This window comes from Crocuta crocuta, unplaced genomic scaffold (assembly GCF_008692635.1).
Source record: "Crocuta crocuta isolate KB4526 unplaced genomic scaffold, BGI_CrCroc_1.0 scaffold20, whole genome shotgun sequence".
Taxonomy (NCBI): Eukaryota; Metazoa; Chordata; class Mammalia; order Carnivora; family Hyaenidae; genus Crocuta; species Crocuta crocuta.
The window spans coordinates 7,316,747-7,327,062 of record NW_027527932.1 but is presented as its reverse complement, the minus strand read 5'-3'; the positions used below and the strand labels follow the sequence as shown (position 1 = coordinate 7,327,062).

The following is a 10,316-nucleotide window of genomic DNA, read 5'->3' as shown; positions in this document are numbered from 1 at the left end:
TTAAAATAGTCTTAATTAGATGAAACTCAACTCCGGTGCCATCTCTCAGTGTCTGAAATGTAACCATGCTTAAGTTCAGGAGGTGAACGCTGTTAGTTTCAGCCTGCGTGTTTGGGTCCCTCTATGAGCTGCGCTGCTGTTTCAAAGGCTGACCTGTATCATATACAGCAACACGCCATCCATTCTGGCTGCTTGTATTAAGGGATGCCTCGCACCGTTGCCATAACCAACATCATCAGCATTGTTCTCACTTTTCTCCAGCAGTGGGCTACGTGAAAATGGAGGCCAGTTTGCATAGGGATGTGTTCATAACATAATGAGCTCTTACAATACAGTGATGGGAAATTAAACTGTTTCCAAAAAAAAAAAAAAAAATTCCTCCCAAAGATTTTATTGACTGAAAAATGGAAGGAGTGTTTTGGCAGTGCAGTGCCAGAGAGGGTCGGCAGGGTAACGCAGCCTCCTTTTAGTTTAGAGAAGCTTCAGGAAGAGGATTTTCATTTGGTGGATTAGGGGTTTCTTCTAACGTCGAAAAAACGTCAGTGGGAAAACCATGAATACAACTGCAGGATTCCGAAGCGCCTAAAGATACTGGTTCCGCTGGGATTTATTAGCACACCGACTTGAACTGCAAAAGTGTTGACAGGCTTAAAATAAAGATAATTATTAATTTATGATCCTATCACCCTATTAAAAACAAATAACCTGACAAAGTGGCCGTTTCTTGTAATGAGCTGCATATTCATTACACCTCTGAAAAGCACAAGGTTTACTTTGCAGTCCTGGCTCGGACAGTGAAGTCTGAACCAACTTATTTTTACTCAGTGTCCATACAGATTTCTTATTTCCCCTCTTCCAAACTTCTGCCTATCCTCCATATCCCTGCAGATCCACTTGAGTCACTGCAGAAACTGAATGCTAGATGACTCCATTCTGAGCAACGAAAATAGTGGAGAAATTGTGTACCAGTGTTAATCATGATGGAGTCGAAAAAAAACCTAGAGTCTGGGTTTTCTGGGGCCTAGCAAATCTGCTCGGTATACTTGATATATAATCGGGGATCAGAGACAGATATATTTGATAGACTGCTATACAGAGAAAGGCAGGGGAAGGCGTTCTCCCAGAATCATTTCCATGAAGTCTCTTCCCACTAAGAGAAGTATATCATGACTTTGCATCTTTAAAAATCCATTATTCCCTGGATAAGTTAAATAGAAGACTTGCAACTAGTCTATAGAAAGGGTGGCTAATTTGCATTTAAAAAGAACAGTTTGCTCCTCATACACGGGGGGACTTAAAAGGAACTTCAATGAGCTAGTAAAGAAATTCTGAAGACTTTCTAAATTAATTTATTCAATTCACAGCACAACGCACGAAAATTATTTAAAGCACTTAATTGGAAAATGATTTAATATATTGAAGTAATTCTTGATTTTCCAAAGCATTTAACTTTTAAATTAAATCTGACCCTACTGTCACAAGGATGACGAGTGAAATGTGTATCCAAGCCATCACCTTCTTTTTGGGGCCTAATATCGCCATAAATCTAAGAAGATCTGTCCAGTTTCATCGCCAAAATGGTTCTGACCTTTTGGGTATGGTTCCAACTGTGGAATACGTGTTTACGACCCAGGAGAGGCCTGCTACTCTATTATTTTTATTAGTAATAGTTTACGAGCCAAACAGAATGGTACAAACACAAAATGCCTGCTTCTAAAAAGGCAAAGCAGATTGTCTAGAATAAGAGAACTACGCCACCAACAAATAATGAAACTTCACACAAACTTCTCTCATCAAAGTTACCCGAGCTTTCCAACCGGCTCCTGGCTGAAGGGCTCTCTCTGTGCGACAAAATGCCTTTCTGCCTCGCACAAGCCTAGGTTCCTTCGCTGCAAACTTGCCTCTCCATCATCGGAGTACAGCACATCGAGAGGAGCCTTACACGACATCAAGGAGCTTCAGCACCGAGTGGTATCTGCGGTTCACTTAACTCACAGTTGTGTGTGTGTGTGTGTGTGTGTCTCAACTGACCCAGACCCGGAGCGCCCGGGGGCCGAGGATGCTGCGCGCTGCAGACCTCTGTGTCACGTAAGAAAGCTGGCTGGTGATGCCTCGCTAGCAGGCGAGTATCAGAAGGCCCAGCGATGCACAGCGTGGAATTCACCGAGGGGCCGACACGGAACTGCCTGCGGGGGTCAGAGCGTCAGGCCGGCTGAGCNCGCGCGCAACCCCCCCCCCAAAGCAGGGTCTGTCCCCCAAACCCTGCTACCCCGCGGCACCCTGGCCCGCACACCCGCGTCCGAACCCCGGGCTCGGCCGCCCCAGAGGGTTAGGAAAACAAAAGACTCGTGGAGCAATTTTCCCCGTGGGGGGCGGAGGCGGCTCCCCGGTCCCCGCACCCCGACTCCCGGCTGCTCCCCTGCAAGTCATCCCGGCGCCACGGGTCCCCGCAGCCCCCGAGAGGGCGGGAGGGAGAAGGGGAAAGTGGAAAATAAACTGACTTCTCTTCCTCTCTGCCTCCGTCCCCGGACCCCAGACACACCCCCAAAGTATTCCGTGGTTTTCCCTTAATTTTTTTTCTAAACGCCCCCCGGCAAACCTAGGCAGGGAGGCTTAGTCGCGAGCAGCAGGAAGGAAGGAATCCGAGCAAATCGTGTCACTTTCCGNGCCGCCCGGTCCCTGCCTCTCCCCTCTCGCGTCCCTGCGCCCCCACCCTCGCTCCAGCCCCCGGTGAAGGTGGCTGGTCCGCGCAGCGCGCGTCCTGGGGGCCCGGGAGCCCGCAGGAAGCGCGAGCCGTCTGTGCGGTGAAGCGGGCGCCCGGACTAGGCACTGACGGGCCTGCAGGCTGTGGATGGGCTCGGGGGCCCACCCCTTCTGGGGCTCGCTTCGGCCTGCAGCCCTCACCTGCCCGCTGGAGGGGCGAGGCCGGGGCCACCTTAGACACCCTAAGTCGAGGCCGCGGGGGTGAGTCAGAGTGTCAGTAGGGAGAGCCGTCAGCACGCACCGTCAGGCTAGAGGGAGGACACGTGGGCTTGCTGGTTGCCCCCGATGCGATTCTCGTGTCTTCTACCTGGAAAGCCCAGTGATGCGCTTGGAGAGGCGCGGAAGACCTGGAATCAGCCTCCCCATTTCTCTGGTAGGTAAGTGCGAGGAGAAAGTCGCCCGTCATGCCTTCCCGCCTTACCTCCCGAACACAGAAACTTGCCACTTCGTTTTTCCAGATGGCTAGGGGGGAAAAAATCGGCAGATCTTGGCTGTAGTCCAACAGATTTATCCCCTAGGCTGTGTCCTTGGTGGGAAGTCCAGGCAGGGGTGGGTGACATATTTACCTCCCCCGGAGGAAGCGCCCCTGCACACTAGGGCCCAAGATCCTGCAAAGGAGGCTGGAAGTATTTCATCCGTTCCACTTGTTTCTGGGGCCAAGGAGGCTTCTAATACCATTTTCCCATCGCTACACAACTTTATAGAGCATGTTGATTGCCTTCCTTACAGCTACGTCACTTCCTCTGCAACTGAGAGCACCTGTCAGGTACAATCGGAGAGAGCTGGAAGAAAATCTATGAAGAAAGTATAAGAAATGATAACATCATTGGGCATCTCTACATGACTTTTCAGGAACCCTTTGCTAAGCATTGCTTTGTACTCTTGCATCTTTTATTTTTCCCTCTTAAGCCATTGTTTTCTTTCTTCTCTTCATCATTTTTGTAAGCAGCCAAAACCCAGCCTTTTTCCGATCTCAAGACTGACATGGTGGAAATTGTGTAGGGAGAGAGAACAGTAAGAAAAAAAGAATTACTGTCCTCTGGTTTGAGAAGAACCTCCGTGTTTACAGGTCCTTCAAGGCGTAAAATAAAAGTAAGAAATAGAAAATGTTTTTCCTCTTAATAAAGGTCTTTATGATAAAGTTTAAATGAAGTTTTGTGTTTTGTAATGTCAATGTTCAATTGTAGATGCTAAAATATGCTTATATGTGTTTCCACGATTAGAAAAATAAAACTTTTGGATTGAAATTCAGTATTTCCAAACTTAAATTTCTATCATCAGTTCAGCATTTAGTACCAACATATTACATTATTTCAAAATTCAATTCTACAGTCTTCCTTAGAATCCATAATTGATCGGGGTCCCTGGGGGGCTCAGTTGCTTAAGCGTCCGACTTCAGCTCAAGTCCTGATCTCATAGTTCATGGGTTCGAGCCCTGCGTCAGGCTCTGTGCTGAGAACTCAGAGCCTGGAGCCTGCTTCAGATTCTGTGTCTCCCTCTCTATGCCTCTCCCCCATTCATGCTCTGTCTCCAAAAGTAAATTAAAAAATCAAAAAAAAATTAAAGAATCCATAACTGATATCTCTTTGATGGCCCTGAGAGCATCAGGAAGATAAAATGGTTCAGGGCAGGAACAATATCATCATCAATATCCTGACACCTAGGGCAGACAGTGAGGTCTATAGACCTACTAATTTCCTCAACCTTGTGAGGGAAGACCCAAATGCATCGGAACTGTGTCCCTCTACTTAATTTGGACCTAGTTTCTTCCATGTGCAATCAGTAGGGTCAAAGTGATATGTTTGTTCATGGTGTGGAGGGTGGTGGGGGTGAGTGGGAATGCGAACTCTTGATTTAAAAAGCTCTTAACTCTCAACCACTCCTACACGGAGAGTAGACAAGAAAGTCAGCTTCATGGGGGATGGGAATGAAAATGGAGGTAATGATCGATCACGCCTACATGACGAAGTCTCCATAAAATCCCCAAAGTTGAGGATTCATAGAGCTTCTGGGTCGATGACCTCACAGAGGTGCAGGGAGGGTGGCACGCGTGGAGAGAACGTGGCAGCTCCATGCCTTTTCTCACGTACCTTGCCCTGTGTTCCCTTCCATCTGGATGTTCACCTGCATCCATTATCATATCCTTTTATAATAAATCAGTAAAAACTAAGTAAACTGTTTCCTGGAGTCCTTTGAGCCACTCTAATAAATTCGTCAAACCCGACGAGGGGGGCATGGGAACCTCTGATTGACAGATGCTCTGTCAGAGGCATAGGCTACAATCTGGACTAGTAGTTGGCAAATCAAGTAGTCAGGGCAATGTAGACAGTTGAGCCCTGAGCCTGGGGGATCTGATGCTCTCTCCAGGTAGATATCGTCAGAATTGAGTTAAACGGTAGGGCGCTCAGCTGGTGTGACAGAGTTGCTTGAGTTTTTCCCAGCTTGGGTGGGAAAGTTGAGCTGTTGGTTAAAAAAAAAAAAAAGACTCAACTCCAATCGCTCAGCCATGAAGACTGTGGAGATCATCTCTGTGTGATCTGAAAAAAAGATACTCTCTTTTTAAGGTTACACCCAGTGCCTGTCAGATATTGAATGAGAGCAATTCTCCCAAGAAAAAATTAGGGGGAAGTTGAATAGCTAAACCCGTGAGTAAATCTTATTGATTTGGGAGATAAAAGAGTGGAGAGGCATTATATTATTTTTCAATTTCTAGGACATTCAACTCTATATCATGGCAAAGTTTACTAATTTATTTTGTCCATCCGTTTGTTTGTATAGTATTCGGCGAGCATATAAGCAGAGCAAAGCACTATGCTATGTATTGTGTATAGGTTGACATAGAATAACAAATTACTTGAAAGAGATTCTGTTTCAGGTGTGTTTGCATCTTCTAGAGTAGTATTTCCAACTTTGCCCTGTTTGTGGGCTCACCCTGGAAAAATGAGTATTTGAAAACTACCCATGCCTGGGCTCCTCCCCCATAGGTTCTGATTCAATCTATTTAGGGCATAAGAGTTTTTTGTTTTTAAAAATTTTCTAATGTTTTATTTATTTTTGAGAGAGAGAGACAGAGCATGAGCAGGGGAGGGATAGAGGGGGGTGCAGGGGGGAACGCAGAATCTGAAACAGGCTCCAGGCTCTGAGCTGTCAGCACAGAGCCCCATGCAAGGCTCCAACCCAGGAACTGGGATCATGACCCGAGCTGAAGTCAGATGCTTAATCAACTGAGCCACCCGGGTGCCCCATAGGGCATAGGAGTTTTTTTTAATGTTCATTTATTTTTGAGAGAGAGAGCACAAGCAGGGAAGGGGAAGAGAGAGAGAGGGAGCAGAGGATCCAAGGACTTGACACTCAGAAACTGACAGCAGAGAACCTGATGCAGGGCTCGATCTAACATCCAGGCTCTGTCTCAGGAACCATGAAATCATGATCTGAGCAGAAGGACACCTAACCCACTGAGCCACCCAGGAGCCCAGTGGCTTCAACTTTCAGGAAAGATTGAGAACCACTGGTCTAGGAGGCAAGATTATATGAGCACATAGGAAATGTTAAAAGCACAAAACCTTAGTGAAAGAATTTCCTCGCTGGGTTGTTATTTTGTGTTGGCTCTCACAAGGGGACATAGAGGATGACCCCTCCAGATCCCCGTCCTCTGCAGTGTGGTAATTGACTCAATTATTCTAACTAAGCAGGAACGAATTGTTCTAGAGACCCAGATTACAATTCGGTCATCTGAATGAGGAGCTCCCATTATCAAAAAATGCATGTCTATGAACAAAATATCTCCTTACTAGTACGGATGTAGTAATATCGATAGCTACACTTTCTGAAATGCCTACTATGTCCTGGACCTAGTACTAATTTCTTCACATTTAATTTCACTTTCTTATTTAGTTTTACAAGCTACATTGGAAACCCTAACCACTAATTGCAAACCACACTTAGCATCTCATTCTGTTCCTCAACACTACCCATCTTCAGTTTAATTACAGTTTCGTAATTGTTGAGTTTTCAAATTTGCACTTGTTTCCATTGACCACGTTTTATGTTTACCAATTCTTTGTACTGTGGACGTAAATCCTAAATCTTGTAGTAATGTCTCCAATCTACAGACAGAATGTTTTGCATTAGGGAAAATATCCCCTAGACAGTTATTCCTGTCCATGATTTATGAAAGTCTTATAAAAATCATTCTACAGCAGCAAAAAAAAGCACTTCTTGAGGGGTATCTTTTGTTAGTTCTGGACTTAGTTTCCTTTAAGGATAATAGCCCTCTATATCTTAGAGATATGGATGAGACATCTGATAGAGGAATTTATTTTGAAATGTCAAATGTTAAAACTAACATCAAAGCATGCCACATTTTATAACAAAATTAATATTCAGTCCTTCACTGGCCTCCGCTTATTTAAGGGTGAGCTTTCCAGTTACAGCTGACCCCTCAGTCTCTCTCATAGAAGAAAACCTCACTCTTTTTATATACCATTCAGTGGAACACCTCCTACATATGGGCCACCTTCTATTATAAGGCCCCCTTTTATGCATGTGTTTACAGGTTTACCTTCCTAACAAGATTATGGGGTGAAATAGGCATGTTTGCGTCCTTACAACCTATCCCATGCTGAGTCGAACGCATCTTAAAGGGTCTATAAACCTCATTAATGGTTGTGATAGGAAACATTTACATTTTCTCAATCTACCAGTTAGAATGTACTGTTGTCCACAGTTATTTAATAGTTTTCTCAAGTAATTTAAATGTAAAGCAGAATGATATGCAATACATAACATAATGCAACGAGAGGACACAGAGTACTGAAGTTTATTTCCTGGGGAGACTAGTGAGAAATGACTAGATTGTAAGTCTTTCAACCAGAAAATAAAGGATTTCAGAATGATGAGGAAAGTTTGAAGGAAATGATATAGGGTCCACAGATACCTCACATGGTACTAAATGACTCATAAAATGCAGTATTTTTTACATAATATGGGAAGTGTGCTTGCTTGTGCATCTTGCCATTGAGTGTAGTACAGTACTTTGATCTTCAACAATATACAACATTTGTGGCATAATAGCTATAATAGGACTATTCAGCTATTTTACACGGCAATAATCCAGTCCTCTCTCATCAGGATAAACTGTGAGGACAAATCCTTTCAAAATCAGAATTAGTTCCTTGTAGAAGAGTGAGGCTACAATTATGCCTTAAATAGGAGCAGCTGCGACATGGTATCGGCCTGGAGCATGGCAGCGAAGTGTTTCTCCGATGCAATTAAATGGATTTTTTTTAATGCAAACTAATATTCTGTAAAAAGTCAATTGGAAGGTGAGTAGGTGTGGAATTGCCGAGAATAAAGGAACAATCATTTTGCTTTACCTGAATTAATATGCCTGCCTCAGTAAATGCTATTTTGGTGAAAATGGATGATCAAGGCTCACACGTTCCCGTGAAAGTAGGGCCCAAATGGGAAACTGAGTAATACAAAGGAAGCATGATTCTGGTTCACTTGTACACTGTGGGTCTGATTTTGAACTGTGTTCACAGCGGTGTTTCCTTATTGTTGGTTTTCAAAAAAAAATTTTTTTTAATGTTTTATTTATTTTTGAGGGAGAGAGAGAAACGGCATGAGCAGGGGAGGGTCAGAGAGAGAGGGAGATACAGGATCAGAAGACAGGCTCCACCCTCTGAGCTGTCAGCACAGAGCCCGACGTGGGGCTCAGACCCACAAACCGTGAGATCATGACCTGAGCTGAAGTTGGACGCTTAGCCAGGCGCCCCATTATTGTTGGTTTTCAAAAAGACATGATGAGTCAACAGCAACACTCGATTTAAACAAGGAAGGTAACACTTGGGCATAAACGTATAAATATGACCTGCAAGACTTAGACCGCTCAGCACCTCTGTCCAGAGTGAGACAAAAGAAGGCTGGGCACTTCGTTTTTTACCACAGAGATGATTAAAGGATTGGAAAAATGAGACCTTTTGAGAAAGATTAAAGGACCTGACTACAGAGGCAATGTAATGTCTTCAAATCATGTGCCTCAAGAGTTCTTTCTCAAACAAGAGGGAACACTTACGCTGAAGCTACAGCATAAGAAATTGGATGTAATACTGGAGCACTGAGGATTTAGTCACACATGAAAAGAATTTCCCCCCGGGATCTCAAATATTTCGCCAAAGGAGAGATTTTAAAACCTCTGCACCCGATGAGACTTAGTGAAGTCACCCTTGCACCCCCTGATGCCCACCTTCCTACACCTTCCTTCCCTATATGATCAAGTGGGCAGTGGGTTCAAACTTAGCTCTAATTATCAAAAGGGTTTCTCTGCTCCTACATTTTGGGTAGCATGAAATGAAGTGCATCCAGAAGAGAAACCAAGATCCCTCTTGTAGTTCTTGAAAGTCAAAAAAAANTTTTTTTTTTTTTTGAAAAAAAAAAAAAAAAAAAAAAAAAAAGCTTTATTGTTTGACGTTAGATATGGTCCCTGAATATCTTCAAGGACTTTGGTTACAAAGGAAAAACAGCAAACATCTGATTTTGCCGGCACAATTTAGGACATGTTATAAAGCTAGGAATTACAATATTTAAATTAAATATTCAATACTAAAACTCAGAGTTCACTTGGTATATGTGCTGCCGAAGAGAGCACCTCAGAGTTAACTTGGAGGTAAAATATTTAATACATTTTTAGAATGTTACTTTTGTAGAAGGACACTCTCACACGATAAAGATGGCCTTAGAGGATGCTCTCAGAGCCGAAGATAAAAGAAAAGGGAACCTCCCGGCTTCATCATAGTGTATTTTAATGTGTAGCCTTCAATTCACTAATTCAGAAATCATACATTTTGAAGACAGCAAGAGACTCTTCAGTTCCCACTCAGGCTGATGGTTGTTACTGAGCCCCCACTCATCCCATGATATCTTCCAGGGTTGATTAGGCAAGTGATTTTTCACCCTCGTGGTGCCCAGTTTCCACATGCAGTTCCTGATCTCTGCCCTGATTAGGTGCTCACCGCTTCCTTCCACTACAAATCCACTTATGCTTAACCTTCACCTAATGTAATTCCCTGACTGTCCATGGATTGCTTTAATGTTCCCATTTTGTTCCTCACGGTGCTCCAACATGTCTGTCTGTATCGGTGTGTTTGATGCTGATTATAAGCTCCTAGAGGGAAGACACGGCATGTCTCAGAATAGGACTGACAGCCTCAACTCGCATCAATTCCTTAAACAGTGCTCTTTCCAAGAAGACAACTTAGCAGATTTTCCCTTGGTCTCGGAAGGAGTTACTTGAGGAAGCTACTGGTAAAAACTCAAGATATCATAATGTGCAAACACTTCCAACTTCACTGTGACAGGTTGGGAAAGAGCTCCGATAGTATTGTGTTCTCTATGTTGCCCCATCTGTATTATTACGGTCTAGTATCACAGTTCATTAAGGACACCATTATGAGGGCCCTCTAGATGCTAGGTGTCTTATGTAACCATGTATGTTGGGTGTTGTGGCTCCTCTCCACCCCCCACCTCCTTGGTTGCTTTACTCATTTATGTTT

At 44.0% G+C, this 10,316-nt stretch overlaps 1 long non-coding RNA gene across 1 annotated transcript; it reads left to right on the top strand.

The window, feature by feature from the left end:
- The first annotated feature begins 2,680 nt into the window (after nucleotides 1-2,680).
- LOC144221382 (uncharacterized) lies at nucleotides 2,681-3,911 on the top strand. Its single transcript, XR_013332062.1, has 2 exons — nucleotides 2,681-3,140; nucleotides 3,493-3,911. It is a non-coding gene; the product is annotated as an uncharacterized LOC144221382 (long non-coding RNA).
- The last annotated feature ends 6,405 nt before the right edge of the window (nucleotides 3,912-10,316 follow it).